Source organism: Panthera leo, chromosome A1 (genome assembly GCF_018350215.1).
Source record: "Panthera leo isolate Ple1 chromosome A1, P.leo_Ple1_pat1.1, whole genome shotgun sequence".
Lineage (NCBI taxonomy): Eukaryota > Metazoa > Chordata > Mammalia > Carnivora > Felidae > Panthera > Panthera leo.
The window spans coordinates 137,884,801-137,909,840 of record NC_056679.1 but is presented as its reverse complement, the minus strand read 5'-3'; the positions used below and the strand labels follow the sequence as shown (position 1 = coordinate 137,909,840).

General features: G+C 41.4%; 1 pseudogene; it reads left to right on the top strand.

The window, feature by feature from the left end:
• LOC122221540 overlaps positions 1-24,083 on the top strand; it is a 36,154-nt pseudogene extending 12,071 nt beyond the window's left edge.
• Positions 24,084-25,040: the final 957 nt, after the last annotated feature.

Sequence of the window (25,040 nt, the reverse complement as noted above, 5' to 3'; positions counted from 1 at the left end):
CTTCATTCTCTCTCTCTCAAAAACCAAACAATAAAAAATAAAAATGTTTTTAGGCTCTCCTTCTTTCCTTTTCCTTAGACTTTCCACAGGACCTTCTCCTTTTCTCTCTTGGAGCCAAAGAGTTCAGCCATTTTCTGAGCCTCCACAGTTGAGTTTCTGCTGACTTTTGAATTTATATCACAAATCCTGGCTCCTTATTCCCCGTTCTATATTTTCAGATGCCTTTTGAATCCATTTGGTTGTCCTCAAGTGTAATGTAACCCAACTTAAATCTTCCTAGTGAATTAAGTCTCTTTAAATAATCCCATTTTTGGCTATCAGTTTCTGAGGCTGATAAAATGACACACTCCAGACTATTTGGTCTGCTGTTCAACGATTTGGGTCCACAAAAAGACGAACAATGTTAATTGATTGTGCACCCACAGAATAAAGAAGCCATCTTTTGTTGCTTCCAAATTTCCCTTCCTTCCTTGGAAACCCTTTGGGAGTGGAGTTGTTGAAAATAAAAAGATCACTAAATTTCAGATTTTTGAGGATAGGACTATTAAATGGAATACTCATGAGGAATACCGAACAGCTTTAATTGCTTGTGAATATACTAATTAGAACCTTACAAATTCCAAAATATATGGGCTGCTATACCAAAGTTCAATTTTTATAAATTTGTATTTAGGGCGCCTGGGTAGCTCAGTTGGTTATGTGTCTGACTCTTGATTTCAGTTCAGGTCATGATTTCATGGTGGTGAGATCAAGCTCGGAGTCAGGCTCCATGCTGGGCATGGAGACTGCTTAAGATTCTCTCTCTCTCCCCCTCCCCCTCTCCCTAACTTGTGCACACAAAAATTTTTTTTGTATTTACATGCTTTATAATAAAATTACCAAATCAGTTTCACCTTCTGTTTATCTGTCATAAATTAACAATAGACATTTTTCGGGGAGGTCAGAGTAGAATTTCATGTAGATTTAAGTTTATGGCCTTTCAGTGTGTAGCACCTTAATGGTACATACTTAATGACTGGTGAGCTGATGATAGAATGTCACATAATTTATATATATATATTTACATATAGAGCAAACATTGTGGAGGTGTCCACAAAAAGGAAATAAAACACATTTCTTCAGATAAACACTAATTCATAATTTAACCAAGAAAATAAAAGTTGCACTAAAAATACTGCTATAAGATTAGTGTCTCAGATGCAAAATCATAACCAGCAAGAACTATAACAGTCTCCCTGAGAGTGGAGTTTGAGTAGGGAGAGGTGATGGGTTAAGTCCCCAAATGGGAAAAGCAGCTTTGAGTGAGAAACCAAAGAGGGGTTCCTGGACCCTGGATAGAGAGTCATGGAATTAATGAACTGGGCAGTGTTGATTTTACAAAGTGAAAACGCTTCTGGTTGCTGGTAATGGAGACAGAACTCCATCTGGCTTAAGCCACAAAAGACATCAAGAACTCCAGGGGTTCCTATGATAGCTTCAGGCTTGGCTAGATCTAGGTTTTCAGGGATACCACCGAATACTGTCTCTCTCCTTTGGTTTTACTCTCTGGTAGCCTTGGCACAGGTTATGCCAAAGAGAGACTTCACAGCTCCAGGCTCACAGCCTGGCAAATGTAACTCTTAACAGAAAAGGATCTCTTCTCAGTTCCAGCAAGAGTCCCAGGATTAACTGTGATTGGCCTGACTCAAGTGCCATGTCTACTGCTGGACAAGCTTGGATCATCTGCCACCACTGGAGCTAAGCAATGGGATTCTGTCATTAGAAGATAGACAACAACCTGGGGTGAAACAAAAGCAAGAAAGGGGACACGAGGACAAGAAAAGAAGATTAATAAACTCATTTCAAATTTTGGCTGAGATTCATCCTGGCAAACCAACAGCAAAATGTTTTCATGCCAAAAAGCCTACGATGCCTTTAATTCACAGTTTCTCAACTTTTAAAAAATTATTCAAAAACAATTATTCCTCTAAAGAGCCTTTCAGACATGTTTTTGCCTAGTCACCTGCCCATGAGATTTTAAACACCACAGACACTGTATGCTTATTTACTATATGCATATTTGTGCTTTATATATAAGACGAGTAAGTATAAAGCTGACTAATGCAGGCTTAAGAACAACAAAATAAAATTTTAAGTTAAAATTTTAGTTAAATTGATAATCAGCGGTGCGTGGCTGGCTCAGTTGGTAGAGCATGTGACTCTTGATCTCAGGGTTGTAAGTTCGAGCCCTACGTTGGGTGAAGAGATTTAAAAATAAAATCTTAAAAAAAGAAAAAGCTATTAGCATTTAACTTTATAACTATATTTGCTGAGTAACTTTTAATATAGTTTACTTAGAAACTAATGTATCAAATCAATATACATATTAGCAATTTTAGAAGTATATAATAATAGCAATGTAATCAATTTAAAAAGAAATCATTCAAAATGGTTATTTTTTTCAGCAAAACAGTAACAATTGAAGAAAATTAAATTTCCTAGGTATTAAGTTTTGCTTGATCTGAGAAAATGTCTTTTAACTAGATGCTAGATGCTTACTCAAATATTGTTGACACTTCTTTTCAGCCCTTGGCATAGTGAATGATGATTGACTAACTTTTGTAGGATTAAATAGTAAAATACAAGCCATTAAAAAAATTTTTTAATGTTTATTTATTTTTGAGAGAGAGTGAGACAGCATGAGTGGAGGAAGGGCAGGGAGAGAGCGAGACACAGAATCTGAAGCAGGCTCCTGGCTCTGAGCTGTTAGCAGAGTGCCTGATGTGGGGCTCGAACTCATGAACTGTGAGATCATGACCTGAGCTGAAGTCGGACGCTTAGCCCACTGAGCCACCCAAGCGGCCCAAAATACAAGCCGTTTTTTAAAAGAAATACAAGCCTTTTTTTTTTTTTTTTAAGCTTCTCAAGGCTCAAGTCACACACTAGCACTGAGCATCCAACATAGACAACATCCTCAAGGCAGCCAATGGCAGCCAACAGTACAGCAGGCCACCACTCACAATATGACTTTGAGATTGAGCAGTTGAGAGAAAGTCTTCAAATCACAGCCCCCTATTCACCATGTAGTACTGATCTGGCATCCATTTGTGTATCTTCCAAGTTAATGCCTGTGTTGCACACGTGATGCCCAATAAAGCTCAACAAGAGAAATTATATACTAAGGAATAAGATTTTCTTGGAACTACTGGGAGGAAAGGGAGGGAGGAAGGGAGGAAGAGAAAAAGAGAGGGAGGGGAGAGGAAGGGAGATGATGTCTGAAGAACTTGCCTTGTGTGGAGCAAAAAGAGTCCCCTCCTTTTCCTAACCCAGGAAACCCCAATAAACCCTTTGAGAATCAAAAAAAAGATTTTTTTTTTCTTGAGTAGGGTGGAGCTTTGAAAGGCCTGAAACCCTTGTAATCCCATACTTTGCACAGTACGTCTCTTGAGGGCACTATCACTCCCACTGGGAGTGGATATGCTAACATGTAGCCTAAAAAGCAACTTTCGGGGCGCCTGGGTGGCTCAGTCGGTTAAGCGTCCGACTTCGGCTCAGGTCATGATCTCACGGTCTGTGAGTTCAAGCCCCTCGTCGGGTTCTATGCTGACAGCTCAGAGCCTGGAGCCTTCTTCAGATTCTGTGTCTCCCTCTCTCTCTGACCCTCCCCTGTTCATGCTCTCTGTCTCAAAAATAAATAAAACATTAAAAAAAAATTTTAGAAAAGCAGCTTTCTCCCCCTCACGTTGAGGTGAACTCTATTTTCCGGTGAAGTTTACTAATTGGTTCCGATGTTTCCATACCAAACAGACTTAATCTCTTTTATAACAGATCCTCAAGTATTTGATAACTGAAATTTTATTCTTTCTATACTGACTAGTTTCTCTAAGCTTTTCCTTTCTGAGGCTAAACATAACCACAGGTTCCTTGAACTGCCATTCATTTGACTCAGTTCCCCTATTGCACACACATTTTTTAGGGGCAGGCCCTACGTCTTGTCTGGTTGCCCTATTTGGATCCACTCCAATTTGTTGTTAAACTTAGGTGTCTATCTGAACATAGTATCTGAGCCCAAATCGAGGAAGGCGATCTCTTCACCTGTTTTGGATGGTGTTCACCTATTAGCAGAGTCACCAGGGCAGCCTGACTAGCTTGCCGATACCTATTGAGTAATAAACGGAAATCCCTAAGCCTTTCTTCACAGGTCCTGTTGGTAGGTTGAGTTCTTCCTCCATCCAGTTCTAGTTTTCTGAGACTTACGTGTGATTTTCATTCACACCTATTACATGTCCTCTTGGGCTCTTCCACTTATTCCTTCATGTTGAGACATTTGAAGATCCTGATTCTATTATCCAGTTCATTCATCCACCCCATCCATTCATTCATTACTTACACTTGCTTTTCTGAAGATACTTTCATAAAAGTAAGAACAGAAACAAAAGTCCCTATGAGGTAAAAAGAAGAAAAGTTTCCAGTTCCTAGAGTTAATATGAGTGCTGAGACTGAGCACATGAAGTTCACAGCTAAGCTTTGCCCCCAAGAGGCTGTGTTCCTCCTTCATGCGTCTCCTGTTGCAGGGAGAGAACGGATGTAAAAGGGTCATCTCAGGAATTCTTGTATAATGGCTTTTTCAAAATAAATCTCCTTGGCACCTGAGATCTAATCACCTACTGGTGTCAGTGTGGGTTGGAAATTGTAGATGTTAGTGGAGTAACAATCTTGTAGAAGTTAAAAACAGCGTCCTTTTGAAGCCCATTATACATAAAGTATTTTATCATTCTGGCCATGTTAACATATGTTAACAATGTGACATCAAACACTGAGTCAATCAACAGTATAATTCGGGGGAAAAAAGACCTTGCTACTGATACTCTCTATAATGAAGGCAAAAGAGTGTTTCTGACTTGAATTATTTGGACGTTTAGCCCAGTTCTCCACTCAGAGAATGGACCTGGCTTATGAGAGTTAATTCATACCATTTGGAGGTTGAAACGGTTATAAAGCTGCTTTGGAATGTCCTAAATTGTGCCTAAGAGACCTGTTTTTGACAGATGTGTTCATGTAGTCCAGTCAATTGGCATATGGAATTTTTATGTACAAGCTATGCAAAAGTTTCAACATGTAACATTTATTAGTGCTTCCCCTGGCACAGAGAGACAGATGGTATACACATTACTTGCAGAAGCAGGCTTTGCAGTGGCTTACAAGCCTGACTTTGCTCAGTTACCTAGGTCACTTAACTGCCACCACCCCCACCTCCCCACCCCCCATCAACACACACATGCATGAGAGGCCAAACCTTCCCTCCTCTGACCCTAGAATTTGCTATAGTAATTCTCTCCCAATTGCTTGACTTAATATTTCTCCTTCCCCTTCCTTGGCCCAGATCCCCACCTCCTCTGTCCCTCCAGCTGGTCCATGCTGAGGTAAGGAAGAACACTCCCCCACAGCTGTTCTCAGCCCCCACCCATCCCTAATGTTAGTCTTGGCAGCATCCAGCCCGTTTCCCCCACATTAACCCCAAGCTCCTCCTCCCTTTAAGTCTCAGCTGCAGTAATGAAATGCCCAGTTGCAAGAGCTGCAGATTAATCTTCTGTCCCAGTTCTTCTTTTTTTCTTTCTTCTTTTTTAATGTTTATTTTTGAGAGAAAGAGAGTGGGAGCAGGGAAGTGGCAGAGAGAGAGAGAGAGAGAGGGAGAGATTCCCAAGCAGGCTCCCCACTGCCAGCACAGCCCAATGTGCAGCTCAAACTCACCGACCAGGAGATCATGACCTGAGCTGAATTGAAGAGTTGGACATTCAACAAGCTGAGCCACGCAGGTGCCCCTGTATGTGTATTTTTAAAAGGTATATCTATGGAAGTGAAAAACTAAGTCTGAATTCTATTCTTTAGTTGCCCAGAGAAGGAGAGAAATTCAGAAGCTCAGAAGCTACTAATGGTCACAGTGAAAAAGGAAGTGAGTTGGAGTGACTGGGGATTTAACCAGGGAGCCTTTGAAGATAAATTAGCAGGAAACTGTGACAGCTTCAACTCCTTCAACCCTTTTGGGGTCCCCGAAAGGCCCATTTCCCCTCTGCTCCACTTCTTTGGCCTCCATCTAGATCCTCACCCTAATCTTGTTCTAGCATCTTTCCTTTTCTTCCCAACCTCTTGTTTTAGATGCAGAAGTATAAAGCAAGGGGATCCCCCATTTCTTTACAGTGGTGAGGGTGAAGGGTAGAGGAGAGATATAATGAAGTTCTAGACCTACCCATTTGCAGGTTGAATAGTGCTATTAGAAACGCCTTAAACAGAAAGATTGGGCTTACTCAGTAGGCCATAGAGTATGCTAGAAAGAGAACTGGCCCAGGAACCTGAAACTTTCCTTCCAGGTTTGGCTCTGTACCCAGCACTTTGGGCAGATCACGTAACTTACGTGCTAGCTCTGCAAAGCATCCATTTATATACCTTTCAAGTAGAAATTATGATATCTGCTCACCTCACAAGACTGTAGGGGATTTTGGATTATATAAACAGGCAAAGAATGCTTTGAAAGACACAAAAATACAGTGTATAATAAAGGCCATACCTTAAATCAGTGAGAAGAATGTGCACACATGGTCCCTGACTTATGCTGGTTTGAGCTGTGTAACAGACCAGGATACTCACTCTTGCTAGCAGGTGAAACATAATCTGACAGGAGGCTTTAGCATGGGATAGGGAAACTGAAAATGCAGACTTCACTGGATAGTGCTAAGAGGGAATGTAGACTTTTAAGACCCCCAAAACATATCTTTGGAATCTTAGGGTTCCAATGTTACACAGTAAGCATGGACCCTTCCTGAGGTCACTTACCAGGCCCAGTGGTGAGGCACTGGCTGGCCACCTCTTGCTATTTTCATTTTCTGCCACTTCTCTCAGAAGATACATCAATGCCTTTTCTTGGACTTTAGCCTTAAAGTACTCCCCAACAGGAGAAATCATGACTGAATAACCCAAATTCATTGATTTTCTTTTCCTACCTGTGATTTTAAGCCTCTTGAAGGCAAGAATTGCATCAAGCTGATTTTTATATCCCCAGTGCTTAGCCCATTGCCAGGTTAACAGTAGGCACAGGCAATGATTATTGAATAATGGAAAGAACAGCTGCTAGAGAGATGAACAGAAGTATTCCTACAACAGTAAGTGGAAAAGTAAAGCTTTGACAAAATATTTCCAAAATTCAGTTGGAGAAATAAATGTGCAATAGTCTAGAAATGTTTTTTTAAATGTTTTTTCTTTTAATTTTTTTAATGTTTATTTTTGAGAGAGGAAGACAGACTGCAAGTGGAGGGAGGGGAGCAGAGAGAGAGGGAGACAGAATCTGAAGCAGGCTCCAGACTCCAAGCTGTCAGCACAGAGTCCAATGCTGGGCTCGAACTCTCAAACTGTGAGATCACAAACTGAGCCAAAGTTGGATGCTTAACTGACTGAGCCACCCAGGCGCCCCTAGAAATGTTTTTTAAATGTTAATAAAGAAGGATTGAAATAGCTCTACCAGATACCACCCAACATAAAATTACGGAAATTAAACCAGTGTGGTATGGGCATGAGAATTGAAGGTCTAAAAAGACCAAAAGAAGGTCCAGAAAGAAACATGAGAAAAGTTGATGTATAATAAAGGTGATACCTTAAATCAGTGAGGGAAGTATGTACAGATGGTCCCTGACTTATGATGGTGCGACATAACAATTTTTTCAACATTAGAAGGTGCTAAGGTAATAGCATTCCGTAGAAACTGTACTTTGAATTTTGAATAGTGATCTTTTCCTGGCTAATGGTACCCAGTACTGCACTCTCTTGTGCTGCTAGGCAGTAGCAGGGAATTGCAGCTCCCTGTCAGGCACCTGATCTCAAGGGTGCTAACCACCATCCCAGTTTTCACTTTCAGTACGGTATTTAATAAATTACATGAGATACTCAGCACTTTATTATAAAATAAGCCTTGTGTTAGATTACTTGCCCACCTGTAAGCTAATGTAAGTCTTCTGAGCACATTTAAGGTAGGCTAGACTAAGTAAGCTAGGATGTTCCTTAGGTTAGGTGTGTTCAGTGCATTTTTGACTTACGATATTTTCAACTTATGGTGAAATTGTAATTGGGACATAACCTTACTGGAAGTTGAAGATGTCTATCGTTCAGTACATGGCATTAGAACAAACTGGCTATTCGTTTGAAGGAGAGTTAAGTCTAGAATCCTTTTCCATACCTGAACAAAAAATTTTCACATGGATTTAATGTAAAAAGTGAGACATACAAATTATATATAATAAGGTATGAGTATATATTTTAAAAATCGTAGCATGGGGAACATCTCTCTAAAAATGACCCTGAACGAAGAAACCATAGATGTGACCACATACAACCCCAGTGCTGCAGAAACCAGTCAAAATACAAATTGGGACAAAGTCTTTGCTTATATATGGGAAAAGATGAATGTCCTTAGTAAATAAAGGTCCTCATATATCAATAAGAACCAGTCCCCGAAAGAAATTGGGTGAAGAAGGTGAAAGGGCAGGGCGCCTGCTTGGCTCAGACGGTTAAGCATCTGACTCTTGATTTCGACTTAGGTCAGGATCTCACAGTTCGTGAGTTTGAGCCAAGAGTCAGGCTCTCCCTCTCTCTGCCCCTCCCCCAATCACATGCACTCTGTCTCTCAAAGGAAATAAACTTAGAAAAAAACGAAAGGGCAATTCGCAAAGGAAAAAAAATCAAATATTTTTTGGATATATGTGTTCAACCTCAACAGCGACTAAGGACATGCCAATTAAAATAATGAGATTTTTAGTTTTACTGTTTTAATGGTGAAGACTTTAAAAAGAATATGGTGCTCAATACTGGCAGGGCTCTGGGGAAGCAGGCACTCTCGTGTCAAATGGATTGTTCAGGCGCAGGTGGGAATTAGGATGGGGTGTGAGAGAAGGGGGTGGAACAGTCATTGGTGGAGAGCACAGTGCCCGAAGAGGTTGGGTATGTTATTAGTCCTACCTGGCCCAGCTGGAGAGTTGATGAAAGTTCTCTTGGGGTAGGAAGGTGGACAGCAGGAGAACAAGGGGAAAACAGATCCCAGAAGGTTCTAGGAAAGAGTGATTTCTGATGCCATTACAGCTACATTTCCCTTCATAAATTCTTCTTTGCTCATGCCTTTGATTTCTACAGAGCATCCCAACAACTCATTACCCAGCACACATTTATACTGGTTTCTTTTTAAAAATTGTGTTACTTACTTACTTATTTATTTAGAGTGAGCATGGGGGAGGGCCAGAGAGAGAGGGGGAGAGAGAATTCCAAGCAGGCTCCAGACTCTGAGCCTGACACAGGGCTCAATCTCACCGTGAAATCATGACCTGAGCCGAAACCAAAAGTCAGATGCTTAACCCACTGAGCCATGCAGGTACCCCTAAAAGTTGTGTTTATTTTCAACATTTACATCAAGAAGTGTAATGCAGTGATAGAAAGAAGCCAGGACTGACATTTAAGTGTTGTGCAGATAGCACAGGCACCCCTTGTGGGCAGGGCAGGGTAACAGTGAGAGCTTCCAATCTCAGTTTACTAGCTGTGGGGTTTCAGGAACATCATTCATTCTCTGAATTTCTTTCCTATATGTTTGTATTTCTGTAAGAGTAATACCACTTAACTTTACAATGTTATTGGAAGGAAAATTATGTATGTAAAATCCTGAGAGTATGTGCTCAATGAAAGCAGGTTCTCTTCTTTGCTAAGAACAGCAGCAAATGGGTCAGTTAGTTACAGGTGTCACTACTCGTTTCATATGTGGTCTTTTTTCCATCCCAGACAAGCTCTGAGGCCTCATACTGCCTGAGGGTCTTGCTAACCCTTGATAAAGGGTTTTGGGCAAAAATAAATTAATTTAAAAAATGAGCTGCTTCCTATTTTGTTGTTCTCCGGGCTGAGAGGAAGGCTGTGGCTCCTGGTACAACATTGATGGGTTCAGTCCAGCAGGGCTGCCCTCCATCTTCCTGGCTGCACAGGCTCATGTGCTATGGCTTGCATAACAACTGGAGATTATATGACCCCATCTGGTGAGGAAATGGAGAACAGAAGGCAGGCAAACAGGAGCCCTGAAGAGCCTTCTAAGTTACTTTAATCAAATTGGAAGGGCAGTCATCTACTAAATGCAAATGACTATTCAAATTTGGGGATTACCTGTGACCGTCATAGTAAGAACACAAAACCACATGTTAAGGCTCTTCTAATGTTGAAAAAATTGTTATGTCACACCCCCATAAGTCAGGGACCATGTGTACATACTTCCCTCATTGATTTAAGCTATCACCTTTATTATACACTAATTTTTTTCCAGTTTCTTTCTGGACCTTCTGGACCAAAAGGTCAGGGATGGAAACCCACAGTCAGCAGGGGCATGGTGGAGGTTCGATGGTTCCATCTCACACTGAGACACATGGCATTGAGTCAGGTGGCTCCTGGCATGGCTGTTGCTATGTCGCTCTTGTCTTTTGAGAGGTACTGTGGTGTGTTTAAAAAAAGAAAAAGAAAAAAAAGATTGAGTGGTACCCGGGTGGCTCAGTCAGTTGTACGTCCAACTCTTGATTTCTGCTCAGGTCATGATCCCAGGGTCGTGTGATCGAGTCCCGTGTTGGGCTCCATGCTGAGCATGGAGCCTGCTTGAGATTCTCTCTCTCCCCTTCTGCCCCTCTCCCCGACTTATGCCCTTGTGAGTTCTCGGTCTTAAAAAAAATAATCGACATCAGAATCTTAAGATCTTAATCACCCACTGCTATCTTCCTGGTCAGAGGTGCCCAAACCTTAACCTACCTCAAAATCACCTGGTAGGCTTGTTGGAGGCACAGGTTCAAAAGCCCCACCCTCAGAATTCCTGGGGTAGGGACCTGAGAATGTGCATTTCTAACAGACTCCCAAGTGATGCTGTTGATGCACGTACAGGTGTTGCTGCCCTAGGTAATTTTTAGAGAAGGTGTGGCCTTGATGCTAGGGGATCCACCCTGAAGGTGAATTTGTTCCCCTTCTCCTCTCCTCCCTCCTGCCACTCAGACCAGTCTTCTCTAGTTTCAAAAAAATAAAAATCATTATCTCAGTTTCTTCTGTTTAAGACAAGGGATTTATCAACTGCAACAGAAATGACAATTTCTAATAGGGGTACATTGACATCCAGAATTCAATCCCCGACACTGCTTAAACTTTAGGAAAATCTGGAAAACGGGACAGGAAGGAAGGAAGGGCTAAAGGAATGAAGGCAACCCGCCCAGGCCTCACACCCAGATATTCTGACTTAATTGGTTCAGGGTAAGTTCCTGGCAGGAATATGTTTTACGAGCTCCCCATGCGACTCTAATTTGCAACCAGGTCTGAGACCTGCTGGTCTACATCAGTGGTTGTCAAATTTGCCTGCACCCTGGGAGCATTTGGGAAGTTTTAAAAAAAATAATGATACTTCTGTCCCATTTTCAAAGATTCTGATTTGGAATGGGCTGCAGCTTGGGCAGAGTTTTTAAATCTTCTCAGGTGATCCTACTATGTCTAATATGCAGGTAAATCTATTCTGGATTTAACAAGTCAGATTGATGGCCTCGTCCTCCTCTCCAGACATTCTCTACCACACATTCTCAAAACGTATTCCCTCAGCCACCATGAGCACCACCTGAGAACTTTTTAGAAATGCAGCTTTTAGGCCACACCTCAGATGCCCTGAATCAGTAATTGAGTTGTAACAAGCAGCAATCTGTGTTGTAACAAGCCCTCCTGGGACTTGGATGGACCCTGAACTCAGAGAAACACTACTGTGTTATCCTGGCTGTTATCTGAGGGTTCTGTTTGCCATCTTCCCAGAGACCATCCAGCCTAAGAAGCAAGGACTTCAGTCCTCTGAATGTTGGGCAATACCAAATCCCCAGTTTCTAGATGAGCAATGCCAAAATTCTTGGTGTGACTGAGTTTTTATATAATCTGTGAAGTTTTTGTTGGCTGGAAATTGATGGCATCAAGTTGGGAGTGTCACTAACAGGCTGCAGCTGCAATCTTGGTCAAAATTCTAAGCAAAGAAGAGCTAGCAGGAGGCAGGCAACGTAAAGCAAACATTGATCCCTGTTGTCTGGGATGTGAAATAAGATCATGAAATATGAGGGGAGAGGATGGAACTCAAGGGTCTGTGCTAGGAGAAACCAGGAGAGCCCTGGTTTGGGAGTCTTTCCTTAAATGCTAGTGCCCTTAAACGTCTTTATAGGGACTTGCTTCTTGCCAAGGAAAAGAGCCTGTGTGTACTGTGTTAAATACTGAAAGAATTGATCATGTCAGAGCCAGGCAGAGTAGCACACACACAGCAGCCTAACTGAACACAGTAACATCAAGGAGTTTGTACAAAGGAGACTTGACCTGCTTGACAAAGGACTTCTTTGTGTACTCCCATAAAACCAGTTTATTCTGATTCAATTCAGCCCCGGGTTAGATGCTGGGAATTCTAAGATGGAAATGACATCGAACCTGCCTTCAAGTGGATCATACTTTCACAGGGGAGAAAGGCAAGCAAGTATATTTCTACACTGTGCTGATTGCTGTTTGTATACTCGGTGCAGCGGAAATGCAGAGAAGGATTAACACTGGATGAGGGTTGGCTTCATGGTCAGAGAAGCCTTCATGGAAGCAGACACTGGAGCTGGATTTTGGAGGGGAAATAGATTGTTTGGCTGTCAAGGTGGGTGGAGGGTTTCAACCTAGGCAGGGTCTGAGGTGGGGGCTGGGGGGAAGCAACCTACTGAGTATTGTTAGGGGGTAAATCATGAGATGGGGAGTGGCAGAGGATGTGACAGTGGCTTGAGCAGAGGTGACAGCTTTTTAGGCTAAGCTTAAGGAAGTTGAATCTGATCACACGGATCTGTGGTTGGCAGACCTAGCTGATGACCAGAATTACCTGGGGAACTTGGACTAATTCAGTAGGTCTGAGTGGGCCCTGTGATGTGTGCTGCCCAGGTGGGCAGGGAGGGAGAGGCTGACCAGGAGAAAAGAGGCTAGGAAGAGTGAAGTGGCAAGAGTGGGTAGTTCTGGAAAAGCAATTTGGAGACTAGCCCAGTGGATTGTGGAGTAACTGGGTGTCTTCCCCACTTTCAAAAGGAATGTTTAGATTTTTGAGACTGGTTTTTGTGCAATCTTTATTCAATACTTGTTGCAGAACATTTGCTGATGTGCATTGGGCCAGTAAGTGTTATCACTGCCAGTCTGGGTTTGGCAGAAGCCCCACCTGATTTTTTGCACTGTAAGTCAATTCACGTAGTAACAATAGTGGCAACAAATGAGGCGTGATAAGATTTACAGTTATAGTAGGCACTTATTAATATGTGTTTCCTAAAACTTGATAAAAATACATGTTTAAATTTACTTTAAAATTACTGGAAAATAAAATGGATAGGCATGAATTCCTCTGAGTGAAGACAAGATTGGTCAAGGGTGAACTATAGGCACTAATACTGAGTGTCTACTACAAATAAGCACATCAGTAAAGGAGCTTAAAGTGGAGCAAATCCTTGAGCCAGAAATAATAATTTGCCGGAAATTCTGTTGGGAAGCACTAGTTTTTGAAGCACATGCCTTCATTGCCTTGGAAAAGTCAAGCCACAGATTTTCCAGGTGTCTTGTTTGGAACCAAACACTTGGCATTTGAGCTCTCTGACTGTCATAAAAATATGAAACACATGAAAATCGCTCTCCCCCAAATCATTGTTTTATTATGTTGTGAGCTGACTTACATGAAACGAATAACATAAACTCTCATAGATTCTCATCATTAAGCATTATGTATCATGATGTGTTAGACTGTATTTTCCAAAGATGGTAGTAATAATATCTCCCACACACACTTTTTATGGGGTGACTTTGGCACTCTGCCCATTGAGAGTTGGGGTCTATATTCCTCTTACAAATTAAATTGTGTTTCCCTCAAAATTCCTATGTTGAGGTCCTAATCCTCAGCACCTCAGAATGTGGTCTTATTTGGAGATGGAGGTCATCAAGTTAAAGTCATTAGGGTGGGTCCTAATCCAGTATGACTAGTGTCATAAAAAGGAGGAAATTTGGGCACATGGGCACACAAAGAGGGACAGCGATGTGAAGAGACACAGAGAGAAGATGCCCATGTACAAGCCAAGGAGGGAGGCCTAGAAGAGATCTTTCTCTCACAACCTGGAGAGGGAACCAACCCTGCTGATACCTTGTGGACATCTAGTTTCCAGAACTGTGAGACAATACATTTCTGTTGTTCGAGTTCCAGTCTGTGATGCTTTCTTATGGAAGCCCTAACAAAGCAATACAGTTCTCCTTGAATCTGGGGGACTTGTGACTACTTATATAGCTTCCTAGGCTAGATTACAGAAGGCAATAAAGTCTCCATTGGTTCTCTTGGAGACTGGTCAGCTGTGAGGATGTTCAGGCCACTTGGAAAGGTCATATGGTGGTGTTCTAACTGCCAATCCCAGCTGACAGCTAGCATCAGCTGCTAGAAATGTTAAATAAACGCGCTTCCAAATGATTCCTGTCCCCAGCCCTCGGTCACCCCAGCTTTCAAATTTTCCGACTGAGTCCCTGGATATTGTAGTAGAGACCTATGAACCCCTGTATGAATTTCTGACTTGCACATGTCATGAGTATAATAAAAGGTTGTTTCAAGCTAATGAATTTTGTGGTAATTTGCTACATAGTAGTTGGCAACGTGTCTTTAAAATTATCTTTTTTCACAAAATGTTTGTACCTTATGTGGCTGGTATTTTATTGAAACCATTAGGTACCTTAGATTCTGCATGATGGTCACCACTTCTCTTGACCCTTCATGACATTAGGCTCAGATATTAGGAGCAGTAGGTGGCCCTGCCATAAGTCAATTTAATAGACCACGAATGGGTGAGTTTCAGACGAACTGAACAGGACAGACAACAGTGGCTCAGGGGTGAGGGTAGGAATTTTGGAACAACTTCTGAGGTGAGTAAGAGTTTACTAGCAAGGTTAATGCGGTTTTCCTGGAGCAGAGAAGGAATCTTTGAATCCCAAAAGGCAACACTTTCCTCATCTGGGGCACAGAATCCAGGAAAAAATAAAGCAAAAGTGCCAACCTGTTGTGGGGGGCAGGAAGTATTGGCTGTTCCAGAAAAAGGAATTGGGAAGCAGACTGAGGCAGCTTGTGAAATCTCAACCAAACTAGGCAGCACTGGTAACCCACAATTTACATGTCTGAATACCTCATAATCAGGGTCAGAAAGGGAGGCATGGACCAACCCGCACTGAGGAGCTGTGTTTATTCAGGCTCAAGGTATCAAACGTAAGGAAAATGCAGTTTGTAAATCTGCCCAATTATTTCCTAGCTTGCTCTTCTTCTCAGTTTTGTGCTTTGCTTTTCATTGTTTTCTTTTAATGTTTATTTATTTATTTTGAGAGAGAGTGCACACATGCATGCTTGTGAGTGGGGGAGGGGTAAAGAGAGGGGGCAAGAGAGAAGCCAAAGAAGGCTCCAGCTGTCAGCACAGAGCACAAAATGGGGCTCGAACTCATGAACCATGAGATCATGGCTTAAACCGAAATCAAGTCAGACACTTAACCAACTGGGCCACCCAGGCACCCCAACCTTTCATTATTTTTTGATAAAATTCATTTTGAGCAATTCTAAATTTTGTTAGGGACTGGGGGAATTAAAAAAAAAAACAGCTTTATTGAGGAATAGTGGACATCCAATATAATCACATATTTAAAATGTACAGTTTGATATATAACCATTACCATAATCAAGATAGTGAACGTATACATTATTCCCAAAAGTTTCGTGGTCCTGTTAAGTCCCTGCCTGTGTCCTTTCAAGTCCTGCTAAGGGCTGGGGGAGTTTTATTCCCCACACTTCAGCCTTGCTTGGGAAGAATATTGTCCCTAGTGGTAATGGCCACCATGCTTGCTGAAGAAGTCTTCCAGATAACAAGAAAGAGGTTCTGTTTAATGGTGTGTGAGTGGGTGCGTGTGGGTGGGTGTGGGTGTGTTACAAGCCCTTTTTTGACTTCCCTGGAAAGACCTCATGAGGTTGTAGTTCTGTTACCTGAAAACTTCCTGAGTATAGTTTTTCTTTCAAGCACGTGCTTGTCCACACTGATAGGCATTGTGCAGGAGACACAAGGGATGAATTCCCACCTCATACCTGTTAGGATGACTACTATTAAAATAACAAGTGTTGGTGAGCATGTGGAGAAATTGGAACCCTTGTGCACTGTCGGTGAGATTATAAAATGGTATAGCCATTATGGAACACAGTATGGCAGTTCCTTAAAAAACCAAAATCAGAATTACCATTTAATCTAGCAATTCGACCTCAGAGTATATTCCCAAAAGAATTCAGAGACTCAAAGATATATCTGTATACCTACATTCAAGGCAGCATTATTCACAGTAGCCAAAGTGTGGAAGCACCCCCAAGTGTCCATCCACAGATGAGTGGATAAACAAAATGTGGTACATACACGCGATGGAATATTGCTCAGCCTGAAAAAGGAAAGACATTCTGATATATCCTACAACATGGGTGAATCTTGAGGATAGGCTAAGTGAAAAAAGCTAGACACAAAAGGACAAATATTGTATAATTCTACTTATATGAGGTACCTGGGGTAATAAAATATACAGAGGGAGTAGAACAAGTGGTTACCAGGGGCTGGGGGAGGGAGGAATGGGAAGTACTGTTAAACGGATGCAGAGTCTCAGTTTTGCAAGACAAAAAGAGTTCTGTGGGTGGATGGTGATAACCTTGACGCAACAATGTGAATGTTCTGCATGCCCCTGAACTGTACTCTTGAAATTGGTTAGGATGGTAAATTTTATGTTTATGTGTGTTTCACTGTAATTTTTTATTTAAAAAACGAGAGAAAAAGGAACATTTTGTGTAGAATTTTTGGCCTGATCAGAAGGCCTGAATTTGCTTTGTATTTTTGTCCTTTTCCTACTTTAATACATGCAACAGGGGACTTCAGCCATAATGGTAATGTTTTCTTTTCTAAATCAAGCAGTGGATACTTGGGTGTTTTGTATTTTCAAAAAATATACATTTTGGGGGCACCTGGGTGGCTCAGTCGGTTAAGAATCTGACTCTGTTTAAAAAATTTTTTTTTAATGTTTATTTATTTTTGAAGCAGACAGAGACAGTGGGGTGGGGGGAGGAGCAGAGAGAGAGGGAGACAGAATCTGAAGCAGGCTGCAGGCTCCGAGCTGTCAGCACAGAGCTTGATGCAGGACTCGAACTCACAAACCATGAGATCGTGACCCAAGCTGATGTCGGATGCTCAACCAACTGAGCCACCCAGGTGCCCCAAGAATCTGACTCTTAATTTCAACTCAGGGCATGATTTCATGGTTCATGAGATGAAGCCCTGAGTCGGAGTCTGTGCTGACAGCTGGAGCCTGCTTGGGATTCTCTCTCTCCCTCTCTCTGCTCCTCTCCTCCCACCTGCCAAAATAAATCACTAATACGTTTAAAAAATATATACCTTTTTCATTTACCTAAAATACTTCATAATAAAAACTTTAGAAAGTGAAAATATCCATTCAACAATATTTTGGGGGTGCTTTCTCTGTGCCTGGCTCTGCTTTATCATTGGGATATAGCTGTAAACAAAGATGATACAATTCCTGCCTCCACAGAGCTCACATTCCTGTGGGGGGATTGTTTGGATAAAGCACCTTGAATATAAATGATTATTTCTTTAGAATGGATCCTTAGAAGTGGAATCACGGAGCAAACAACAGTATAGACACTCCGAGGCTGGTTCTACATCCTGCCAATTGCCCTTCAGTCCCATCAGCAAACCTTGGGAGTGCCTATTTCTTCATTCCTGGCCAGCCTTACGTAACTTTTTTGCCCATTTGGTGGAAAAATAATATCTGCCTAATTTGAATTTCTTTAATTACTAGCCGTTAAATTATAAACAAGATGAAACAGTTTTCAAATGTTTATTGCCTATTTTTCTTTTAAGTTTATTTTTGAGAGAGAGAGAGAGAGAGAGAGGGAGAATCCCAAGCTGGCTACCCACTGTCAGCACAGAGCCCAACTGGGGGCTTGATCTCAGGAACTGGTGAGATAATGACCTGAGCTGAAATCAAGAGTCAGATGCTTAATTGACTGAGCCACCCAGGCATCCTCCTCCTCCTGTACCTACTTCTAAATAACCCCCAGTTTAATTTACCTATAATTTACTTTGGTATATGGGCAAAATACCTAATTTTTTTTTTTTCACTCAAGAGAAGTTAATCAGGCTATCCTATACCATTTACTGAATAACTCCTTCCTTTCCTCTCTAACCTGTGGTACCACATGTGTGTCATATACTAAGACTGTGTTCACAGTTTAGGGCTTGTTTGTGGACATAACAGTTTGCACCGTTGCTTTACTCTGATGTGAGATCCCCATTATTTTGATTATTGCAGCTACTTAGTAATATCTGTTAAGACAAGCTTCATTGCCACTCTTGTTTGCCAAAGCTTCCTTGACCATTCTCACTCATTTATTCTTTGGTATAGTCTGAATGAAGTTTTAAAAAGCCGTGATAATTTTTATTAACATTGCATTAAACTCATAAATGTATCCAAGAAAAATTAACTTCCTTACAATAGTCATTATCCCCATCTAGCTAATTACAGTTTTTTACAGCAGAGCCATTGATTTATCTATATTTGTTTCATATCAGCAAACCTTGCGAAACACAGCATGGCCGGAAATGTGTTAAACACTGTATATGGATACAAAAATGGCTACTACATATCTTCTAAAAGAGGTCACCTATATCTCACCCAAGTCAGAACACTATGGATGCAACGGAACATGCAGAAGAGGGGCACCTGGGTGGCTTAGTCAGTTATGCATCTGACTCTTGATTTCGGCTCAGGTCATGATCTCACGGTGCATGGGTTCGAGCCCTGCATCAGGCTCTACACTGACAGTGTGGAGCCTGCTTGGCATTGTCTCTCCCTCTCTTTCTGCTTGGGATTCTCTCTTTTTCCTTCTCTCTCTGCCCCTCCTTGCTCACTTGTGCATGCATGCTCGCGTGCTCTCAAAAATAAACATTTATTTTATTTTTTGTAAGTTTATTTATTTTGAGAGAGAGAGAGAGAGAGAGCAAGAGAGAGAGAGCAAGAGGGGCAGAGAGAGGAGAGAGACAGTATCCCAAGCAGGCTCCACGCTGTCAGTGCAGAGCCCGATATGGGGCTTGAACCCATGAACTGTGAGATCATGACCTGAGCCAAAATTAAGAGTCAGATGCTTAACCAACTGAGCCACCCAAGTGCCCCTACATAAATAAAAATTTAAAAAAAAAAATATTCAGAAGAGATGAATTTAAAAGGTACAATTTGGCACATTTTGACATGTATACATCAGTGAAATTATCACCACAGTCAAGACAGTGAACATATTCATTACTCCCAGATTTTCCTTGTGTCCCTGTGTAATCCCTGCTTCCATTCCCCCCACCATCTCTAGGCAGCCGCTGATATGCTTTATGTCACTCTAGATTTGTTTGCATTTTTTTTTAGAGTTTCGTATACATGGAGTCATACAGAATGTAATTCATTTTTGTCTGGCTGCCTTTGTTTGTCGTAATGATTTGGAAATGCATCCATGTTGTTGCATGTATCGTTAGTTCATTCCTTTTTATTGATGAGTAGTATTCCACTGTATAGATGTGCCACAGTTTGTTTTTTCATTTACCTGGCGATGGGCATTTGGTTTTGGGCTATTGCTGATAAAGCTGCTGGGAACATTCATATACAAGTCTTTAAATAGCTGTATACTTTTGTTTCTCTTGGGTACATAGCTAGAAGTGGAATCATTGGGTCATGTAGCAGGTGTACCTTTGACTTAAAAAAATTACTTATTTAAATTCAAGTTAGTTAACATACTGTGTTGTACTGGTTTCAGGGGTAGAACCCAGTGATTCGTCACTTACATATAACACCCAGTGTGCATCCCAACAAGTGCCCTTCTTAATGCCCATCCCCCATTTAGCCCCCTCCCCCCACTCACCTCCTCTCGAGCAACCCTCAGTTTGTTCTCTGTATTTAAGAGTCTCTTATGGTTTGCCTCCTCTCTGTTTTTATCTTATTTTGTTTTTCCTTCCCTTCCCCTGTGTTCATCTGTTGTGTTTCTTAAATTCCACAAATGAGTGAAATCATAGGATATTTGTCTTTCTCTGACTGGCTTATTTCACTTAGCATAATACCCTATAGTTCCATCCACGTTGTTGCAAATGGCAAGATGTTGTTCTTTTTGATTGCCAAGTAATATTCCATTTAAAGATTCTGCCAAATTGTTTTTCAAAGTAGTTGTACCATTATACTTTCTCACCAGATATTCTAAAGAAATTCAGTACATATCCTGTCAACAAACAGTGCTGGGACAATTGGAGATACATACGTAAACAAAACAAAACAAAATAGAAATAAGCCTCTAATCGCATGCCACATACATGCGACATACAGTTATGCCACATGGATCACTGACCTAAATGTAAAGCCTAAAACTATAAAAGTGCAAGGAGAAGCTACTTTAAAATATTGAAATTGAGTCCAGTTCCACTGAGAATGTGGCATTTGAGCCAGGCCTTGTAGCAGGTAAAACTGAAAGGACTTGGTAGCAAAGCGGACATTAAGAAGTGACGAAGGAGGTGCGCCTGGGTGGCTCATTTGGTGGTTAAGCATCGGACTTTGGCTCAGGTCATGATCTCATGGTTCATGAGTTTGAGCCCCCATATCTGTGCTGACAGCTCAGAGCCTGGAGCCTGCTTTGGATTCTGTGTGTCCCTCTCTCTCTCTGTCCCTCCTCCACTCATGTGCGTGCTCTCTCTCTCTCTCTCAAAAATAAATAAATGTTAAAAAAAAAGTGAGGAAGGAGTCCATGGTAACTGGATGTCTTGACCCGTTCTTGCTGGCAGAATGGCAAGATGCTTAACAAAGAAGTTATTGGGCATACATAGAAGTAGGGGGTTCCAGAGTCAGAAAAGAACATTTGAGTTCCCAGCCCACAGTTCAGGTAGACATGTCCAGCAGACAGCTAGAAGCAAGACCCGGCAGAACATGAGAAGACTAGGAAGGGGATAGGAATTTTCAAATGACTTGATGATAGCAACAGATAATGCTATGAGGGTAGATGGTCTCACCAAGGCATAGAATATAGAATGGAGTAGAGTTGTAGACACAGTCTTGGAGAACGCCAACATTTAGGTGATGACAGAAGGTAAAAGAATTAAAAAAAAAAAGTTAAGATGGAGCGATATAAAAAATGTCGCAAAAGGACCAAATGGGTGATTATCCTTAACATCTGAATACAGGTTGTAATCAATATGTCAGGAAGTCATGTAGGCGCCATCTTCAGAATACATCCAGAATCGAGATACTTCTCACCACCTCTCTGCTGCTGCTACCCACCTGGTTTATGCTCTGCTGCCATTGGGTCTCACCCGCATTGCTGCAATGGCTTTCTTCCCTTGCTTGATACAGGATTTTCTTTTTCTTTTCCTTTTTCTCTTTCTTTCTTTCTTTCTTTCTTTCTTTCTTTCTTTCTTTCTTTCTTCTTCTTCTTCTTCTTCTTCTTTTTTTTTTTTTTGAGAGAGAGAGGACCAGAGGAAAAGAGAGAGAGGGAGAGAGGGAGGGAATCCCAAGTATGCTCCATGCTCAGTGTGAAGCCAGAAGCGGGGCTTGATCCCACAATCCCTGAGATCATGACCTGAGCCAAAATCAAGAGTTGGACACTCAGCCCAGGCACCCTGATATGGGGTATTCTTTTTTTTTTATGTTTATTTACTCTTGGGAGAGAGAGAGTAGGGGAGGGGCAGAGAGAGAGGGGGCCACACAGAATCCGAAGCAGGCTCCAGGCTCCGAGCTGTCAGCAAAGAGCCTGATATGGGACTGGAACTCACAAACCGTGAGATCATGACCTGAGCTGAAGTCAGCACAGAGCCCGATGTGGGACGCTTAACTGACAGAGCCACCCAGGTACCCCCTGATACAGGATATTCTTAACAGAGCAACCGGATGAATCCTTTATAGGATTTAAGGATGAATTCTAGCAGGTGACTGCTCTGTCAACAGCTCCTTGTTTCATTTAGAGTAAAAACCCAAGTCTTTATAATGCCTACCTACATGATCTCCTCCTCCCATCCCATACCCCTTTGACCTCATTTCCTATTTTATGATTTTGGTCCACTACCCACCTTGCTCACTCCACTAGATTGCTCTGGCCTACTTGCTACTCCTTAAATATGACCAGGTATGTTCCTGCCTCAGGGCCTTTGCCCTAATCGTTCCTTCTGCTTGGAATTCTCCTCCCCTAAATACCCAACTGTATCATTATTCCAGTCTTTGTTCACTGTTTTCCCCACAACATCTATTAACTTCTAGCATACTAGAGAAGTCATTCATTAATTCATGTATTCATTTTGTTTATTTCTTATGGTCTGTCTCTCTCCTGCTAAAATTACAAAGCGCCTCGAGCTAGAATTGTGTCCTTTCCAGCTGCTTTTGGGAGACTTCCTCACACTGATCTTCAAACCCAATCCATACTTCAGCTGTCTCCATTCTGCTATTTATTCCATCTCTTTGTTCTTTATTTCATCTATTGCATTCTTCATACTTAATGTTTCCACTAGGGTTTTTCGAAAATTATTTTTCTTTCTTGCTTGATCTTACTAATAATTTCCCTTTTCTCCTTAAGATATTTATCATGTTTATTTAAAATTCTTAGTGTCTGGGGGTGCCTGGGTGACTCATTCGTTTAGGTGTCCGACTTTGGCTCAGGTCATGATCTCACGGTTCGTGTGTTCGAGCCCCACATCGGGCTCTGTGCTGACAGCTCAGAGCCTGGAACCTGCTTTGAATTCTGTGTCTCCCTCTCTCTCTCCCCCTCCCCCACTCATGCTCTGTCTCTCTCTGTCTCTCAAAGATAAATAAGCATTAAAAAATGTTTTGGGGCGCCTGGGTGGCTCAGTCGGTTGAGCGCCGACTTCGGCTCAGGTCACGATCTCGCGGTCCGTGAGTTCGAGCCCCGCATCGGACCCCTGTGCTGACAGCTCAGAGCCCGGAGCCTGTTTCAAATTCTGTGTCTCCCTCTCTCTGACCCTCCCCCATTCATGCTCTGTCTCTCTCTGTCTCAAAAATAAATAAACGTTAAAAAAAATTTAAAAAAAATGTTTTAAATTCTTAGTGTCTGTTCCAATAGTCACCCGTCAGATGATATAAACTGTTTAGACTATAGTCTTTCTTTTACACTAATTATGCTCCTCAGGTCACAGCTCAGCAATTTGGAGATTGCTCATTGTGAAAAATGAGGAAAAGATAGAAAAGTAAAATATAAATACCAAAATAAAAATCACCATAATCCCACCTCTCAGAAATAACCAACTGACCTTTTATTGTATTTCCTTCCAGCCACACTATTTACATGTATAGCATATTTAAAAATTGGTAAGATATTATGTGTAATTTTCTATCTGAACTTTTCCTTTACCATTAGTCTTAAGACCTTTTCAAGTTATTAAGATTGTTTGCAGACCTAATGTTTTTATTGAAGTGTAATTAACAAACAGTGTTATATTAGTTTCAGGTGTGCACTTCAACAATCCTATATATTAGTCAATGCTCATCAAGATAAGTGTATTCTGCCTTTCATGAAGGGACATCTTCCCCACGAAAACATGCCTCTCTCCAAGGACCTCCTCCACCCCTCCCCAGGAGAGGAGGAGAGGAAATGGAAGAAGAAGTGCCTGGTGCGTAGCCCCGATTCCTACTTCATGGATGTGAAATGCTCATAAAATCGCGATTGTCTTTAGCCCATGCACAAACTGTAGTTTTGCGTGTTGGCTGCTCCACTTTCCATTGCCAGCCTACAGGAGGAAAAGCAAGACTTATAGAAGGATGCTCCTTCAGACGGAAGTAGCACACTAATAACCCCCCAGAATCAAGATGATGGGAAACCATCCCAATAAAAACATTTAAGTTTTATTTTTAAGTAAAATCTCTACCCTGAAGGTGGGGCTAGAACTCACAACCCCAAGATCAAGGGTCACGTGCTTCACAGACCAAGACAGCCTGGCAACCACCCCCCCCCCCCCAATAAAACACATTTTGGATTAGAAAAAGAAAAGTATGTGCTCTTAATCCCTTTTATCTCTTTCACTCATTCTCCCATCCACCTCCCCTCTGGCAACCAAAGTTTATTCTATTTTTGAATCTGTGTTTTGTTTCTTAAAATCCACGTATAAGTGAAATCATATGGTATTTATCTTTCTCTGACTGACTTATTTCACTTAGCGTTATATGCTCGAGGTCCTTCCATCTTGTTACACATGGCAGGATTTCATTCTTTTTTATGGTTGAGTATTATTCCACTGTACATATATACCACATCTCCTTTATCCACTCATCTGTTGGGTTGCTTCCATATCTTGGCTATTGTAAATAATGCTGCAATGAAAATGGGGTGTATATGTCTTTTTGAATTAGCGTTTTCATTTTCTTTGAGTAAATACCTGGTAGTGGAATTACTGGATAATATAGTATTTCTATTTTTAATGTTTTGAAGAACTTTCATACTGTTTTCCACAGCGGCTGCACCAAATTGCATTCCCACCAATTGTACACGAGGGTTCCTTTTCCTCCACATCCTCATCATCCTCATTTGTTGTTTCTTGTCATTTGGATTCTAGCCATTCTGAAAGGTTGTAAGGTGATATCTCATTGTGGTTTTAATTTGAATTTTCCTAATGATGAGAGATGTTAAGTATCTTTTCATGTGTCTGTTGGCCATCTGTATGTCTTCTTTGGGAAAATGTCTATTCAGGTCCTCTGCCCATTTTTTAATTGTGTGTTTTTCTGATATCCACTTGTATAAGTTCTTTATTTATTTTGGATATTAACCCCTTATTGGATATATCATTTGGAAATGTCTTCTCCCATTCAGTAGGTTGCCTTTTTGTTTTATTAATGGTTTCCTTCACTGTGCAAAAGCTTTTTATTTTTGTGTAGTCCCAGTAGTTTAATTTTGC